Source organism: Arachis stenosperma, chromosome 9, assembly GCF_014773155.1.
Source record: "Arachis stenosperma cultivar V10309 chromosome 9, arast.V10309.gnm1.PFL2, whole genome shotgun sequence".
Classification (NCBI taxonomy): Eukaryota; Viridiplantae; Streptophyta; class Magnoliopsida; order Fabales; family Fabaceae; genus Arachis; species Arachis stenosperma.
Window position 1 is genome coordinate 36,573,490 of NC_080385.1, and position 19,840 is coordinate 36,593,329.

Consider the following 19,840-nt stretch of genomic DNA (forward strand, 5'->3'; position numbering starts at 1 on the left):
AGCCAAAATGGCGTTCAGAGTGTCAATCTCAAGAACTCCTTTCTTCTGACTAGTCCCATTGTTCACAGAATTCCTTTCAGAAGTGTACATGAATTGGTTATTTGCAACCATCTCAATTAGCTCTTGAGCCTCTGTAGGCGTCTTCTTCAGATGAAGAGATCCTCCAGCAGAGCTATCCAAAGACATCTTGGACAGTTCAGAGAGACCATCATAGAAAATACCTATGATGCTCCATTCAGAAAGCATGTCAGAAGGACATTTTCTGATTAATTATTTGTATCTTTCCCAAGCTTCATAGAGGGATTCTCCATCCTTCTGTCTGAAGGTTTGGACTTCCACTCTAAGCTTACTCCATCTTTGTGGTGGAAAGAACTTTGCCAAGAAGGCATTGACTAGCTTTTCCCAAGAGTCCAGGCTTTCTTTAGGTTGAGAGTCCAACCATATCCTAGCTCTGTCTCTTACAGCAAAAGGGAATAGCATCAGTCTATAGACCTCAGGGTCAACCCCATTAGTCTTGACTGTGTCACAGATTTGCAAGAATTCAGCTAAAAACTGATGAGGATCTTCCATTGGAAGTCCATGGAACTTGCAATTCTGTTGCATTAGAGAAACTAATTGAGGTTTAAGCTCAAAGTTGTTTGCTCCAATGGCAGGGATAGAGATGCTTCTCCCATAAAAATCAGGAGTAGGTGCAGTAAAGTCACCCAGCACCTTCCTTGCATTGTTTGCATTATTGTTGTTTTCGGCTGCCATGTCTTCTTCTTCTTTGAAGAATTCGGTCAGGTCCTCTAAAGAGAGTTGTGCTTTGGCTTCTCTTAGCTTTCTCTTCAAGGTCCTTTCGGGTTCAGGGTCAGCTTCAACAAGAATGCCTTTGTCTCTGCTCCTGCTCATATGAAAGAGAAGAGAACAAGAAATTGTGGAATCCTCTATGTCACAGTATAGAGATTCCTTGAGGTGTCAGAGGAAAAGAGAAATAGAAAGAAGAAGGAGAAGAAGAATTCGAACTTTACTTAGATAAGGTTCGAATTGTGCATTGAGAAGGAGTGGTACTCCATAAATAGAAGGATGTGAGAAGGAGGGAAGAAGATTTTCGAAAATTAATTAAAATATTTTGAAAACATTTTTGAAAAACATTAATTGATTTTCGAAAATCAAAGTGGAAAAGAAACCAAGTGTTTTTTTTTTTTGAAAAAGATTTTCAAATTAGAAATCAAAAAGATTTGATTGAAAACTATTTTGAAAAAGATGTAGTTAAGAAGATATGATTGGTTTTAAAAAGATGTGATGAAAAGATATGATTTGAAAACAATTTTAAAAAAGATATGATTTGAAAAACATTTTAAAAAGATTTGATTTGAAAACAATTTTGAAAAGATTTGATTTTAAAAATTAATGACTTTCCTAACAAGAAAAGATATGATTCAAGCATAAAACCTTCCTCAACAGAAAAGGCAAAAAATGTTCAATCAAATCATTAATTGTTAGTAAGTATCTTTGAAGAAGGAAAGAAATTGATTTTGAAAACATTTGATTGAAAAGATATGATTTGAAAAAGATTTGATTTTGAAAAACTTTGAAAACTTGAAAAAAATTGATTTTGAAAACAAAATCTTCCCCCTAGCACCATCCTGGCGTTAAACGCCCAGAATGGTATCCATTCTGGCGTTTAACGCCCAAAATGCACCCTTTTTGGGCGTTAAACGCCCAACCAGGTACCCTGGCTGGCGTTTAAATGCCAGTCTGCCTTCTTCACTGGGCATTTTTGAATGCCCAGCTTTTTCTGTATAATTCCTCTGCAGTATGTTCTGAATCTTCAATTCTCTGTATTATTGACTTGAAAAGACACAAATAAAAAATATTTTTGGATTTTTAATAATCAAAATGCAACAAGAATCAAATAACAATGCATGCAAGACACCAAACTTAGCAGTTTGTATACTACTGACACTACATGAGACACAAAAACACTCAAGTCAAGAGAATTCAAAGATCAGAGTAAGAAATCATCAAGAATTACTTGAAGATCCTTAAGACACAAGAATGAATGCATGCAATTGACACCAAACTTAAGATGAGACACTAGACTCAAGCAAGAAATATTTTTGATTTTTATGATTTTCTAATTTTTTATTTTTTTTTTTTGTGTTTTTCGAAAATTAATTGGAAAAAGATATCAAAATTCTTAATGAGAATTCCAGGAATCAGTGCAATGCTAGTCTAAGACTCCGGTCCAGGAATTAGACATGGCTTCACAGCCAGCCAAGCTTTCAAAGAAAGCTTCGGTCCAAAACACTAGACATGGCCAAAGGCCAGCCAAGCCTTAGCAGATCAATGCTCCAAAAGCAAGATTAACAAGCTCTTGTGATGATAAGTTGAAACCTCGGTCCAATGAAATTAGACATGGCTTTACAGCCAGCCAGATTTCAACAAATCATCATGAAACTCTAGAATTCATCTTCAAGAATTTCGAAAAAAAATAAATGCCTAATCTAAGCAACAAGATGAACCGTCAGTTGTCCATACACAAACACAATCCCCGGCAACGGCGCCAAAAACTTGGTGCACGAAATTGTGATCAATACTTTTCAAAACATAAATAATCCCTAGTAATGGCTCCAAAGACTTGGTGCTCAATACCATGGCATAAACACAACTTCGCACAACTAACCAGCAAGTGCACTGGGTCGTCCAAGTAATAAACCTTACGCGAGTAAGGGTCGATCCCACGGAGATTGGTGGTATGAAGCAAGCTATGGTCATCTTGTAAATCTCAGTCAGGCAGACTCAAATGGATATGGTGATGAACGAAAATAACATAAAAGATAAAGATAGAGATACTTATGTATATCATTGGTGAGAGCTTCAGACAAGCGTATGAAGGTGCCTTCCCTTCCGTCTCTCTGCTTTCCTACTGCCTTCATCCAGTCCTTCTTACTCCTTTTCATGGCAAGCTCATGTAGGGTTTCACCGTTGTCAGTGGCTACCTCCCATCCTCGCAGTGAAAGCTAATGCTCACGCACTCTGTCACAGTACGGCCAATCACCGGTTGGTTCCCGCTCCTACTGGAATAGAATCCCTCTTTTGCGTCTGTCACTAACGCCCAGCAGGTTACAAGTTTGAAGCACGTCACAGTCATTCAATCATTGAATCCTACTCAGATACCACAGACAAGGTTAGACCTTCCGGATTCTCTTGAATGCCGCCATCAGTTCTTGCCTATACCACGAAGACTCTGATCTCACGGAATGGTTGGCTCGTTTGTCAGGCGAGCACTCGGTTGTCAGGCGATCAACCATGCATCATGCAATCAGAAATCCAAGAGATATTCACTAAGCCTCAGATGCTTGTAGAACAAGAATGGTTGTCAGTCACCTTGTTCATAGGTGAGAATGATGATGAGTGTCAATCATCACCTTCATCAGATTGAAGAACAAGTGATATCTTGGACAAAGAACAAGCGGAATTGAATAGAAGAACAATAGTAATTGCATTAACACTCGAGGTACAGCAGAGCTCCACACCTTAATCTATGGTGTGTAGAAACTCCACCGTTGAAAATACATAAGAACAAGGTCTAGGCATGGCCGAATGGCCAGCCTCCCAAAGTGAGTTCAATCATCAAAACATGATCAAAAGACTCTCTATATCTCTATTACAATAGTAAAAGGTCCTACTTATAGAAAACTAGTAGCCTAGGGTGTACAGAGATGAGTAAATGACATAAAAATCCACTTTCGGGCCCACTTGGTGTGTGCTTGGGCTGAGCAATGAAGCATTTTCGTGTAGAGACTTCTCTTGGAGTTAAACGCCAGCTTTTATGCCAGTTTGGGCGTTTAACTCCCAATTAGGTGCCAGTTCCGGCGTTTAACGCTGGAATTTCTGTAGGTGACTTTGAACGCCGGTTTGGGCCATCAAATCTTGGGCAAAGTATGGACTATCATATATTGCTGGAAAGCCCAGGATGTCTACTTTTCAACGCCGTTGAGATCGCGCCAATTGGGCTTATGTAGCTCTAGAAAATCCACTTCGAGTGCAGGGAGGTCAGAATCCAACAGCATCTGCAGTCCTTTTCAGTCTCTGAATCAGATTTTTGCTCAGGTCCCTCAATTTCAGCCAGAAAATACCTGAAATGACAGAAAAACACACAAACTCATAGTAAAGTCCAGAAAAGTGAATTTCAACTAAAAACTAATAAAAATATATTAAGAACTCAACTAAAACTACTAAAAACATACTAAAAACAATGCCAAAAAGCGTACAAATTATCCGCTCATCATCCACCATGCAGTGCCATATATGCTTGGAAAGCTCTTGATTCCTACTTTCCATTGATTTTTGAATCACCTCATTTGGAGCTCTGTAGATCAAGTTATTCTTGTTGGAAGTATACCCCTTCAGGCTGTGAGGCACCAACGTTTGACCTGAAACGTTGAGGCAAACGTTGGCGCAAACGTTGGCCTCTTCCCCTGCTTCTTTTTCAGCCAACGTTTGTCTCAACGTTTGAGGCAAACGTTGGCACAAACGTTGGCGACATCCAGGGGTGTTCTTCAGCTACTTCTCACGTTTGAGTTAACGTTTGAGGCAAACGTTAGCTCAAACGTGAATCCCTCTTTTCAAGCCCATTCTTGCAACCTTCTTCAAAGCTTTATTCCTCCTATCATCAATCAACAATTGTATCAAAGCTATGCCATAATCATGAAAGTTATTCTTCTTCTTGATATATAAGCAATTATTGCATAAAAACTCATGAAAATGCATCAATTCATCCATGGTTGATTGAATCTAAGGAAACATGAATTTCTACCCAAATGGCTTACTTGTAACTCAAGAAAGTGCATAAAACCTATAAAAAAACAAAGAAAAAGCATAGAAAAATATGATATGATGACATGTCATCACAACACCAAACTTAAACCTTGCTTGTCCCCAAGCAAGAAAAGAATCATGCAATAAAGATTGACAAACCAAGGTGAGAAGAATAGCAACTCAATGTTCATGGTAAGCTAGTTTTCTAAGCAAGCTACAATCACAAAAGAAATGTAAATGATTGATGCTTCTATCTAGCTCAATTTATGAAATCTTTTTCTTATAATTCTTCCTCGAAACAAGCTTTTGATTTTTTTTGCTTCTCCTTTTGGGTGCTTTGCCCCATGAGTTAATAACAAAACTACGACTTCTAAATGCTTTGTTTTCAAGTATTACCACTTGATACATAAGCACCACAAGCATTTAATTAGAGGACTTCATTAAGCTCATTTGTTTCTTTTCTTGACTCTATAATCATTGATGCTCAGAACCTTGAGTTTTGAGGGAGTGCTTTTGCACTTGAGCCTAGCCTTGACTTCTAAGTGTTTTGTTTTCAAGCATTTGGCCTGATACATAAACACCACAAGCACTTAGCAAATAAATTGCCATTGGTACTCAGAGCCTTCAGCTTTCTCATTCTTTCCCTTTTTCTTTTCTTGCTTTATTTTTGCATTTGCTTCTTCAAGGTTTTCATGATTTTCAAAAGATTTCACAAAATGTCCTAGATGAAAACTTCAATTAAATAAAATCCAATGTAATTGATGAGCAGATAATTTATACGCTTTTTGGCATTGTTTTTAGGTAGTTTTTAGTAAGTTCAAGCTACTTTTAGGGATGTTTTCATTAGTTTTTATGTTAAATTCACATTTCTGGACTTTAATATGAGTTTATGTGTTTTTCTGTGATTTCAGGTAAATTCTGGCTGAAATTGAGGGACTTGAGCAAAACTCTGAAAAAGGCTGACAAAAAGGACTGCTGATGCTGTTGGAATCTGACCTCCCTGCACTCGAAATGGATTTTCTGGAGCTACAGAACTCCAAATGGCGCGCTCTCAATGGCGTTGGAAAGTAGACATCCAGGGCTTTCCAGCAATATATAATAGTCCATACTTTATTCGGAAATTGACGACGTAACTTGGCGTTGAACGCCAAGTTCATGCTGCTGTCTGGAGTTAAACGCCAGAAAAACGTCATGATCCGGAGTTGAACACCCAAAACACGTCATAACTCGGAGTTCAACTCCAAGAGAAGCCTCAGCTCGTGGATTGATCAAGCTCAGCCCAATCATACACCAAGTGGGCCCCGGAAGTGGATTTATGCATCAAATACTTACCCATGTAAACCCTAGGAGCTAGTTTATTATAAATAGAACATTTAACTATTGTATTAGATGTCTTTTTGACCACGTTACATCTTTGGTCTCAGCTTTGTTTTATTCTTCATCCTAAGAGGCTATTGATCACGTTTTAGGGGGGCTGGCCATTCGGCCATGCCTGAACCTCTTACTTATGTATTTTCAACGGTGGAGTTTCTGCACACCATAGATTAAGGGTGTGGAGCTCTGCTGTACCTCAAGTATTGATGCAATTCTATTTTCTTTCATTCAATTCTCTCTTATTCTTATTCCAAGATATTCATTCACACCCAAGAACATGATGAAGGTGATGATTATGTGACGCTCATCACCATTCTCACCTATGAACGCGTGTGATTGACAACCACTTCCGTTCTACATGCAACAGAGCTTGAATGTGTATCTCTTAGATTCCCCAATAGAATCTTCGTGGTATAAGCTAGATAGATGGCGGCATTCATGAGGATCCAGAAAGTCTCACCTTGTCTGTGGTATTCCGAGTAGGATCCTGGGAGTCTGGAAAGTCTAACCTTGTCTGTGGTATTTCGAGTAGGATTCCGGTAATGAATGACTGTGACGTGCTTCAGACTTGCAAGTGCTGGGCGTGATGACAAACGCAAAAGAATCAAGGGATTCTATTCCAGTAGGCGCGGGAACCAACCAGTGATTAGCCGTGCTGTGACAGAGCGCGTGAGCGTAGTTTTCACTGCGAGGATGGGATGTAGCCTTCGGCCAGGTGATGCCTCCAGACGATTAGCCATGCGAGTGACAGCCGCAGAGGACCATTTTCCCGAGAGGATTAAAAGTAGCCATCGTCGAACGGTGAACCCCTATACACAGCTTGCCATGGAAAGGAATAAGAAGGATTGAGTTGAAGCAGTAGGAGAGCAGGCGTCCTTGAGCCATACAGTATCTCCATATGCTTATCTGAAATTTCCACCAATGAATCTGCATAAGTATCTCTATCCCTTTTTAATTCTTCTATTTTCTTATTTCTATTTTCGAAACCATAAACCGATTTAATCTGCCTGACTGAGATTTACAAGGTGACCATAGCTTGCTTCATACCAACAATCTCTGTGGGATCGACCCTTACTCGCGTAAGGTTTATTACTTGGACGACCCAGTACACTTGCTGGTTAGTTGAACGGAGTTGTGTTCACTCGTGCCAATTTCAAATTCCATAATTTTACAATGATTACAACTTAAAGAATATGGATCACAATTTCGTCCACCAAGTTTTTGGCGCCGTTGCCGGGGATTGTTCGAGTATGGACAACTTACGGTTCATCTTGTTGCTCAGATTAGGTAATTTTCTTTTCAAAAAGTTTTCTAAAATCTTTCAAAAATATTTTTTTATTATTTTCGTTTTTTTTAATATAATTTTCGAAAAAGAAATAATAAAAATACAAAAAAAATCATAAAATCATAAAAATCAAAAATATTTTGTGTTTCTTGTTTGAGTCTTGAGTCAACTTTTAAGTTTGGTGTCAATTGCATGCTTTAAAAAATTTTTCTTGCATTTTTCAAAATTCCATGCATTCATAGTGTTCTTCATGATCTTCAAGTTGTTCTTGACAAGTCTTCTTGTTTGATCTTGATGATTTCTTGTTTTGTGTTGTTTGTTATTTTTCATATGCATTTTTCGTTTGTTAGAGTCCATGCATTAAAGATTTCTAAGTTTGGTGTCTTGCATGTTTTCTTTGCATCAAAATTTTTTTCAAAATTATGTTCTTGATGTTCATCATGATCTTCAAAGTGTTCTTGGTGTTCATCTTGACATTCATAGTGTTCTTGCATGCATCTTGTGTTTTGATCCAAAATTTTCATGTTTTGGGTCATTTTTGTGTTTTTCTCTCGCATCAAAAAAAAAATTCAAAAATAAAAAAATATCTTATCTTTTTAAATCTTATCTTTTTAAAATCTTTTTCAAAAATCATATCTTTTCCATTTTTTTCATCATTTTCGAAAATTTCAAAAATCTTTTTCAAAATATTTTCAAAATCTTTTTTCTTATCTTTACATCATATTTTCGAAAATTGCATCAAAAATTAATGTTTTGATTCAAAAATTTCAAGTTTGTTACTTTCTTGTTAAGAAAGATTCAAATTTTAAGTTCTAGAATCATATCTTGTGATTTCTTGTGAGTCAAGTCATTAATTGTGATTTTAAAATTCATATCTTTTCAAAAATATCTTTTTAAATCTTATCTTTTCAAAACCATATCTTTTTAAATCATATCTTTTTAATCATATCTTTTATATCATATCTTTTTGAAAATTTTATCTTTTTAAAAAAAAATTTGATTTTAAAATATCTTTTCTAACTTCTTATCTTCTTATCTTTTCAAAATTGATTTTAATATCTTTTTCAACTAACTAATTAACTTTTTGTTTGTTTCTTATCTTTTTCAAAACCACCTAACTACTTTTCCCTCTTCAATTTTCGAAAATATCTCACCTCTTTTTCAAAAATTCTTTTTGTTTTAAATTTTAATTTTAATCTTATCTTATCTTTAATTTTCAAAAATTACTAACCCCTTTTTCAAAATTATTTTCGAAAATTCTCCCTCTCTTTTCTTATTTTATTTAATTAACTATTTACTAACACTTCTCTTCACTTCTCTTCATCTAAAAATCCGAACCATTCTCCTTTCCTTATCCCCTTTCTTTTTCTACTAACATAAAGGAATCTCTATACTGTAACATAGAAGATTCCTCTTCCTTTTCTTTTTCTCTTCTCTTTCATATGAGCATGAATAAAGAAAAAGGCACTCTTGTTGAAGCAAGGAAGAGACATAAAGGAGCTCAAAAAGCACCATTGGACCTTCAAGAAGGCGCCACCCTCACTCAGGTGGACTCATTCCTTGTTCTTATTTTCTCTGCTTTTTCGGTTTTTATGCTTCATGTCTATCTAATGTTTGTGTCTTTATTACATGATCATTAGTAGTTAGTAACTATGTCTTAAAGCTATGAATAGATTCCATTAATCCTTCACCTCTCTTAAATAAAAAATGTTTTAATTCAAAAGAACAAGAAGTACATGAATTTCGAATTTATCCTTGAATTTAATTTAATTATATTGATGTGGTGACAATACTTTTGTTTTCTGAATGAATGCTTGAACAGTGCATATGTCTTTTGATCTTGTTGTTTATGAATGTTAAAATTGTTGGCTCTTGAAAGAATGATGAACAAAGAGAAATGTTATTGAGGATCTGAAAAATCATGAAATTGATTCTTGAAGCAAGAAAAAGCAGTGAAAAAGAAAGCTTGCGAAAAATTTCAAAAAAAAAAAAAAAAAAGAGAAGGAGCAATAGAAAAAGCCACGAGCCCTTAAAACCAAAAGGCAAGGGTAAAAAGGATCCAAGGCTTTGAGCATCAATGGATAGGAGGGCCCAAGGAAATAAAATCCAGGCCTAAGCGGCTAAATCAAGCTGTCCCTAACCATGTGCTTGTGTCATGAAGGTCCAAGTGAAAAGCTTGAGACTGAGTGGTTAAAGTCGTGATCCAAAGCAAAAGAGTGTGCTTAAGAGCTCTGGACACCACTAACTGGGGACTCTAGCAAAGCTGAGTCACAATCTGAAAAGGTTCACCCAGTTATGTGTCTGTGGCATTTATGTATCCGGTGGTAATACTGGAAAACAAAGTGCTTAGGGCCACGGCCAAGACTCATAAGTAGCTGTGTTCAAGAATCAACATGCTTAACTAGGAAAGTCAATAACACTATCTGAAATTCTAAGTTCCTAGAGAAGCCAATCATTCTAAACTTCAAAGGAAAAAGTGAGATGCCAAAACTGTTCAGAAGCAAAAAGCTACAAGTCCCGCTCATCTAATTATAATTAATATTCATTGATATTCTGGAATTTATAGTATATTCTCTTCTTTTTATCCTATTTGATTTTCAGTTGCTTGGGGACAAGCAACAATTTAAGTTTGGTGTTGTGATGAGCGGATAATTTATACGCTTTTTGGCATTGTTTTTAGGTAGTTTTTAGTAAGTTCAAGCTACTTTTAGGGATGTTTTCATTAGTTTTTATGTTAAATTCACATTTCTGGACTTTACTATGAGTTTATGTGTTTTTCTGTGATTTCAGGTAAATTCTGGCTGAAATTGAGGGACTTGAGCAAAACTCTGAAAAAGGCTGACAAAAAGGACTGCTGATGCTGTTGGAATCTGACCTCCCTGCACTCGAAATGGATTTTCTGGAGCTACAGAACTCCAAATGGCGCGCTCTCAATGGCGTTGGAAAGTAGACATCCAGGGCTTTCCAGCAATATATAATAGTCCATACTTTATTCGGAAATTGACGACGTAACTTGGCGTTGAACGCCAAGTTCATGCTGCTGTCTGGAGTTAAACGCCAGAAAAACGTCATGATCCGGAGTTGAACGCCCAAAACACGTCATAACTCGGAGTTCAACTCCAAGAGAAGCCTCAGCTCGTGGATTGATCAAGCTCAGCCCAATCATACTCCAAGTGGGCCCCGGAAGTAGATTTATGCATCAAATACTTACCCATGTAAACCCTAGGAGCTAGTTTATTATAAATAGAACATTTAAATATTGTATTAGATGTCTTTTTGACCACGTTACATCTTTGGTCTCAGCTTTGTTTTATTCTTCATCCTAAGAGGCTATTGATCACGTTTTAGGGGGGCTGACCATTCGGCCATGCCTGAACCTCTTACTTATGTATTTTCAACGGTGGAGTTTCTGCACACCATAGATTAAGGGTGTGGAGCTCTGCTGTACCTCAAGTATTGATGCAATTCTATTTTCTTTCATTCAATTCTCTCTTATTCTTATTCCAAGATATTCATTCGCACCCAAGAACATGATGAAGGTGATGATTATGTGACGCTCATCACCATTCTCACCTATGAACGCGTGTGATTGACAACCACTTCCGTTCTACATGCAACAGAGCTTGAATGTGTATCTCTTAGATTCCCCAACAGAATCTTCGTGGTATTCCGAGTAGGATCCTGGGAGTCTGGAAAGTCTAACCTTGTCTGTGATATTTCGAGTAGGATTCCGGTAATGAATGACTGTGACGTGCTTCAGACTTGCAAGTGCTGGGCGTGATGACAAACGCAAAAGAATCAAGGGATTCTATTCCAGTAGGCGCGGGAACCAACCAGTGATTAGCCGTGCTGTGACAGAGCGCGTGAGCGTAGTTTTCACTGCGAGGATGGGATGTAGCCTTCGGCCAGGTGATGCCTCCAGACGATTAGCCATGCGAGTGACAGCCGCAGAGGACCATTTTCCCGAGAGGATTAAAAGTAGCCATCGTCGAACGGTGAACCCCTATACACAGCTTGCCATGGAAAGGAATAAGAAGGATTGAGTTGAAGCAGTAGGAGAGCAGGCGTCCTTGAGCCATACAGTATCTCCATATGCTTATCTGAAATTCCCACCAATGAATCTGCATAAGTATCTCTATCCCTTTTTAATTCTTCTATTTTCTTATTTCTATTTTCGAAACCATAAACCAATTTAATCTGCCTGACTGAGATTTACAAGGTGACCATAGCTTGCTTCATACCAACAATCTCTGTGGGATCGACCCTTACTCGCGTAAGGTTTATTACTTGGACGACCCAGTACACTTGCTGGTTAGTTGAACGGAGTTGTGTTCACTCGTGCCAATTTCAAATTCCATAATTTTACAATGATTACAACTTAAAGAATATGGATCACAATTTCGTCCACCAGTAATCAAGCAACAGTCAAACATACTAGCTTTCCAGTACTTTTATGCACATGCTAAACTCTTCTTTAAATCCTTGTTTGTTTATGATCATGATACTTTATTGCTTTTGAATTCACAAAACTCAAGTTGGTAATCATAATGCCACAACACCATGTTGCAATTTAGAAATCAAACTATGCCTTTTCACACACACATGCATACAGAGAAGGTAAAGACAATCATGCAGTTTATAGTGCTTGAAACAAATGAGAGGAAAAGGAACTTTACAACCTTGTAGTTCATCTCCTCTACTGTTGTCATTTTCCTCCCATTCTTCCTCTTTCCCTTGCCAACTCAAAATACTTGCTCATCCTCAAGCAACAATTAGAACAATGGCTATGGGGCTAAGATGGATCATGAATGTCTTACACAATGAAAAGTTAGTAGTACATGTGTTCTAAGCAAGCAAAATTAAAGATAATAATCAAGGCACAAGAGACATAGACATTTTGATTGCATAGATAAGAAGGTGTGCACAATACATTGCATAAAAGATAAGTGGCACACCAAACTTAGTGTGACGCTTTCACTTGGAATTAATGCAAGTATCTTGTAAGAATTGGAACCAAATTTTGTTGCATAGCAACACCAAACTTAGAATGCAACCATATGTCAATTTATTTGAATTAAAACTAAACAAGAGAAACTGTTATTTGTTGAATACAATTACCAAGCCAAGATTTGCCATGAATAAGGATCTCTTGGTGATGTATTAACAAGAACAATTAATAAAAGAAAACAAAAGAATAAAAAAAAAGTGACTAAAACAAAGAGAATGCAAATGAAATGTCAAAACAAAAGAAAAATAACAATGCAAAGGCAATATGATTATGCAGACAAGTGATGTTGCTGGATGAGTTACATAGAAAAGAAGTGGCACACCAAACTTAGAATCTTAGTGTGACACTTTCATGTAGAATTGATGCAATCATCCAAAGGAATTGAAAATAATTTGTTGCAGGGCAACACCAAACATAGAATGTGATCATATGCCAATTTATTGAAATTTAAACAAAGCAAGGGAAAAGAAATGTACCTACTGTCTACCTGTTCTTCACTTTCTTCCTCTTCTTCCAGTTTATTAAGAGGAATGACTTCAAGGGATGAGAAGTTTCAGCTATTGTCCCCTTTCTTGGTTTCCTCTCAGCAAGCTTTCTTTTGAAATTGGCTTGGTTGAGCTTGCTTGCTTGATCAGGGGGAGGATTGTTTGCAGTTGACCTTTTCTTGAATGTTGTCCTTGATATCTTGGTCACAATCCTCTTCTTGGTACTTTTGTTAATTGCCTTCACTTCCTTGAATCCAATTTTTGGTTGCTGTGTGATTGTTGGAGTGATTTCTTTATCAAGAGCCTCTTGCATTGGTGGTTCCATGAGCTTTTCCTTCATGTACTTCTCTACTTCAGTTGAGTGTGACTTCTCTTGAATGTCTTCCTCCCTTTCTTCTTCATGATTTTCCATTAATGCCTCTGGGAGGGAATCTTTGTGTTTCATTGTCGCCTCAAGTGGCTCTTGTGAATGTAGAATCCTTGGCTCATGTCCAAATACTTCCACCACCTTTTCCTTTTTCACTGAAATTTCACTTGCCACAGAGGCTTCCTCATCTTGCTTTTCCATTTCCTCACCCACCAATTGGTCTTCATCCTCTCTGTTTGATGGTTCTAAGTTCCTCCTTGTTTGCTCTAAGGGCTCATTCATCTTCTTAAGGATGATTTCTTTCCAGGATTGGGGTTGTGTGTATCTTTCCACGAGTTTTCTATGTATTTCAATGGCTTGAAGGTAATCCTCATCTGGTGGTTCAAGAGATGAAGGTTGAGAGTAATTTTGGTGACGTGGATATGTTGTGGTGAAGCTGTGTTGAGGGGTGTGGAATGAGTTGTGTGATTGATGGGATGACTTGCATGGATTTTGGAGAAAACTTTGTGTTGAGGCATAATCTAGTGATGAAGAACTTTCAAATGAGAAACTGGGACGTGAGGGTGAATGCTCTTTCATTCCTTGGTGATACTTCCAGCCACCATTAGAATAATGACTTGAATCATTTTGTGGTGGTGGGAAGTATCCCATATGATTCTCTTGCTCATCTTGTGTCTCTGAAGCAAATCTCCATGAATTGGAGTGCTCAGACTCTGTTAATTCTTGGTGATATTCCCAGCCACCATTAGAGGGTGGTGATGGTGGGCAATATCCCGTAAAATTTTGTTTGACCATAAGATGAGTTGAACTCCATTTGTATTTTGTAAAATGCAACATCAATGGAAATTGAAATTCATGTCACAGAGACAGAATTTCTTAGTGAGGCAATAACTCAAACACCTTGGTTTCAACTTAGAACAGAGAACAAAAACAAAGAAAATGCTTGATCTAGACTTCTCACCCACTTAATCATTGTTGATCTAATCAATCTCCGGCAACGGCGCCAAAAACTTGATGGTGTTTTTGTGGAAAAACGAATTTCCAACACACAAATCCAACCGGCAAGTATACCGGGTCGCATCAAGTAGTAATAACTCACAAGAGTGAGGTCGATTCCACATGGATTGATGGATCAAGCAACTTTAGTGGGTGATTAGTTTAGTCAAGCTAACATTGATGGATTATGTGAAGAGTAACCAACAGAATGGAAATTGCAAGGAAAATTAAAGTGCAGAAAGTAAATGAAAAGAAACGTAAAGAGCAAGAAATGTAAATTGACAAGAATCTTAAATGACAAGAAATGTAAATTGCAGTGAATGTAAAGGGGAGTGGGTGCTGGAAATTAAAAAAAGCAATAAATTAGAACTCAGATCAATTGCAGAAAATTAAACTTGCAGGAAAAATAAATTGGAGGCAGTGCAACAGAAAGTAAAAATTGCAGAGAAGGAAATTGTAGCAAAGAAGTAAATCAGCAAGAAAACTCAATTCAATTATGAAATCTAAAGAGACAAGTGAGGATCTCAGGAAATCAATGAGACTAGAAAACAAGTCTAGATCTCAATTCCTTCCTTGATCCAACAGAGAAACAATTTGAAAAAGAAATAGAGATGGAAGCAGTAAAGAGAGCCTTGATTCAAATCACAATTCCTTGAATTATGCAGCAAAATAAAAACAGAGAGATCTCAGATAGAAACTGAAACAGAATTTCTCCAATTTCAATCCAAGATTTAAAACAGGAAGGAAAACTAAGAGAAAGCTCTCTATCCTACTCCTAATGCTCTAACAGAGCCAGCCTTCCTAGTGAAGTGAAACCACTGCCTTTATATAGGCTTTTACAAAATGAAAAATAAAATTAAAAGCAAATTACAAAGAAAATGAAATTCCTGATCAAATTGTTTCTTGTGCCTTTGAGTGATGTCAATTGGGCTTTGCTTGCTTTGGAGTGAAATTGGGTTGAAGATGGATCCGGATGGCCTTGGTTTTGAGAAGAAATTCGCTTGCAATTTGGGCCTTGGAGTATTTACGTTTGAGTCAACGCTTGAGGTAAACGTTGAATCAAACGTCCTCATGTGCTAGCCTCATGCAGAACCCATTTTGCTGTCACTCACGTTTGAGTTCACGTTTGAGGTCAAACGTGAGCTCAAACATGGCTCCTCCCAGGTGAGTTTTTGGAACGCTTCTTTGTCCTCTTGTCAATGTTGCCAATTGCATGCCCATTATAGACTATTAAATATGGTTGGAAAGCTCTGAATGTCAGCTTTCCAACGCAACTAAAAGCACATCAATTGGACAACTACAACTCAAGTTATGCTCCTTTGAAGGGGACATGGTCGCTGGCTTTGGTGTCAACGTTTGAGGCGACGTTTGCCTCAAACGTGGTCAAAAACGCCAGATTCTGGAGGCTCAAAAGCATTGTCCACCCCATACTATTATATATTGTTGGAAAGCTCTGAATGTCTACTTTCCAATGCCGTTGAAAGCGCATTATTTGGAGCTCCACAGCTCGAGTTATACTCCGTCGAAGGTGCAGAGGTCAGCTGGCCTTACTGCAGGTTGACACCATGTTCGTTTATGCACTTTCGGGGCAGTTTTCTCCCTCAATTTTAGTGTCCACCATGCAGTGCCATATATGCTTGGAAAGCTCTTGATTCCTACTTTCCATTGCTTTTTGAATCACCTCATTTGGAGCTCTGTAGCTCAAGTTATTCTTGTTGGAATTATACCCCTTCAGGCTGTGAGGCACCAACGTTTGACCTCAAACGTTGAGGCAAACGTTGGCGCAAACGTTGGCCTCTTCCCCTGCTTCTTTTTCAGCCAACGTTTGCCTCAACGTTTGAGGCAAACGTTGGCACAAACGTTGGCGACATCCAGGGGTGTTCTTCAGCTACTTCTCACGTTTGAGTTAACGTTTGAGGCAAACGTTAGCTCAAACGTGAATCCCTCTTTTCAAGCCCATTCTTGCAACCTTCTTCCAAGCTTTATTCCTCCTATCATCAATCAACAATTGTATCAAAGCTATGCCATAATCATGAGAGTTATTCTTCTTCTTGATATATAAGCAATTATTGCATAAAAACTCATGAAAATGCATCAATTCATCCATGGTTGATTGAATCTAAGGAAACATGAATTTCTACCCAAATGGCTTACTTGTAACTCAAGAAAGTGCATAAAACCTATAAAAAAAACAAAGAAAAAGCATAGAAAAACATGATATGATGACATGTCATCAAAAACCAAATGCAAAATTAAAAGAAAATCAATTACATAGGAAAAATCCTCAGCAACCTAAGAATGAAATTCAGAAAGATACAAACGCCAGGAATAAAAAAATAAGAACGCACAAAAAGAAGAAAGGGGTACAATACATTGATCTTGGGCGACTGAGCAGAAAATAAGGAGCCAACAACCACTATTCAAGATTAACTTCAACCCTTTAACTAAGTTTAAGAACCTTCTTCTCAATGATTAAGAAGACATGATTACTGTGCAGAGGAGTAAGCTTAGTATTGGTGAAAAAAGTATCCGAAATATCAATTATAAAGTGCCTCGGGGTGAAGGAGACGCAGAGTTTGTTAACAAGACGCTAGAGAGTGACTGCTAAAATATTGGGAGTAATTTTGAAATCCTAACAACTTCAGTTTCAAACAGATTTCTGCCATGTACTCAACAACCTTATTTGATTTCAAATTTAAAATTTTAATTTATGGGATTTGAGTTGCCCGTTCATATTTCTAATAACTGTATATCTTTTAAATAATTACTTTATCCTTTTACCTAATTATTTGTATCTGAACAAATGCATTTTGTTAGATAAGTGACTGTAAATCCGATTACTGATGGCAAAACAGATTTTTAATTTGTTATCTTTAAAACAAATTTGAAGATTAGTTATATTTTAAAGGTGTTTGGTCACATATATATTAACATATTTCAGCCCATATAATTGTAAACTCATAAATCTCCACTCTTCTTCTTTTGAAAAATTAGGAACCAACACCAGACTTATGTGAGGATCATCAATTTCCAACTACACTTTCATCCAGGTAACAACCCTTTTCAGTGTTACATCCTAATCTCCTCTCCAGCTTGAAAACTCAAATTTTCGATTTTCTTAATTTTTCTAGTAAGTAAAAATCCCAGTAATATATCTTTTAAACAAATTTTACTCATTCGTATTGTTTTATCCTATTAGCTCCGTATTGTTTTAAAAAATATTTGCTATGCTCCACACTAAATCTTTTCGATTACTGCTCAAGCCTAACGTGTTTTCTCCTTTTGTTCAATTGAAATCAAATCACATACATGTTTTATCAAGGAACCAGACTTAGGGTATCATTGAAAATAGAATTACATAAACATCAAATCTAAAACTAAAAAAGCATGGGTATTAGGTGAATTAAACAACTTCAAAGATCAATTAAACACAAGCATGCAAATACAGCTAAGTAAATTGACAAAATTACCTGGAAGCTCGACCAAATGTCACCGTTGATGGAGGGGATAGAGAGCCACCGCGTGACCACGGCAAGTAGATGTAGCAAAGGACCTTCACACTGAGGAACGAACCGAGCTTGCGACAGATCTGGTGAGGGACGGCTGCTTCGCGGTCACAACAACGGCGGCTTAATGGAAGGAAAGTATGGGTGCGACGGAGGGAAAGTCAGCGACTTGAGGACCACAGGCGGCGGCACGCGGATATTGCTGGTCGCAGGTGAAGTGCAACGCGTTGGAGGAGTGTTGGCGGAGGCCTTTACGTGTTGGCGACACTGAACCTTGGTTCTCTTCATTTCTCTTGGAGTAACTCTACTTAGGGTTACATGATGTGGGCTGAAAAGAAAAAGAAAGGCCTTGATATTATGAGACTGCCAGATCACGGTTCAGTTCGCCCGAACCGGATCTCGGCCGGTTAAATATTTTACTTGCAATTTTTAAACAATCCAGATTTTTTTTAATTTCCCGCGTTCATTTAATTAAACAATAAAAAAGAAATCCATTGTCTGTTTGAATATGGCTAGAGTAATCTTAGGTTAATTATTTAATGCTTGTAGACATTTTATACTTAAAATTTTTGAATTCCGATTTCAGTGAATATTTTTTCGATTAATCATGTTCTGTATAATGAAAAAATAATAAATTACTTTTGTGTATCTTGTATATTGTTTATCTTTATTTTTTCTATTCTTAAGTGTGTTGTATAAAATATGTTATATATTGTTGATCTCTTTGTCTAGTTTATTTAACTTAAAAAAACCCTATAAACCACATATATTTTAAATGGTTGATATCTTTTTTTCTATTTTTAAGTGTGTTGTACGTCAAAATAAAATATTTAATATAATTTAAATATTAATTATTTTTTATGAAAATAATCATCTTACAATATTTTTTATGCTAAAATTTTTTGAAAATGTCTGGATGAAAAGAATAGTTTTTTTTACCGTAATTTTTCGTTTACTAACTTTTGACTTCTATTTGATACACAGTTCAGACTACTTTTTTTTTTTGCATCTTTTACCTACAGACATAAGGTGCGTAACGAGTTATGTTCATATGTTGGACTAATGATTTTCGTGAGGTACTTCATGAATGAACTTATATGAATGAGTATTATATCTAAAAAATCTTGTTGTTAGTTTTTGCCAAATAGTAATTGGCGTAAATTTTATCGTCATATTATAACTGTATTTATGTGGCGTATCTTTTGTCTTATATAGGGGTGGCAAAACGGTTCGAGCCCGTCGGGCCGATCCGCTAAACCCGCTAAAAAGGGCGGGTCGGGCTAGGATTTGGAGCCCGCCAAATAAAAAAACCCCCAAACCCGCACCGCCAAAGTGGCGGGTTTTGGCGGGGTGGGACGGGCCGGTCCGCCAGGCCGAAGACTTTTTATTTTTTGTTTTTTTTTAATTAAATAATAGAGTGATTACTATTATGAAATTAATAATTATTGAATTTTTAAACACTTTTTTATTTTTTGTTTTTTATTCTTCTTTTATTTATTAACTTTATTTATTTTATTTTACAATTTCGTATATATGCTCAAATTATGTGAATTATCTTTTAAAATAAAGATGATTCTATTGGCAAATATTATTTTGAACAATTTTATTAAAGTTAAAAATTTTAAAAAAACTAGGAAGAAAATTATATTATAATTTGACTATTTTTTATTTGTATTTATTTTTTTAATTATTATTTTTTGGTTAATCTTAATGAATATTTTTTTTCAAAAAAAAGAGTCAAGCAGGTTAGCCCGCCAACCCGTCAATCCGCCATAAAGCGAGGCGGGGTAGCATTTTGAACCCATTTTAGTTGGCGGGGCGGGCCGGTCCTCCCGTTTATGGGACAGGTCCAGGCGGGGCGGGGCGGGTTGGGGCGGGCCGACCCATTTTGCCACCCCTAGTCTTATTTTATATTAGTTTTATATACTACATTTACTGCACATTTTAGTATAAATTTAAATGTTCGTAGTTGCACATGTATTTTACCATACCTATATTTGGTGTATAATAGAT

At 36.8% G+C, this 19,840-nt stretch overlaps 1 non-coding gene across 1 annotated transcript; it reads left to right on the top strand.

Moving 5' to 3' along the window:
* Window positions 1-240: 240 nt before the first annotated feature.
* Window positions 241-348, top strand: LOC130953478 (small nucleolar RNA R71). The gene has a single exon (XR_009075647.1). It is a non-coding gene; the product is annotated as a small nucleolar RNA R71 (small nucleolar RNA).
* Window positions 349-19,840: the final 19,492 nt, after the last annotated feature.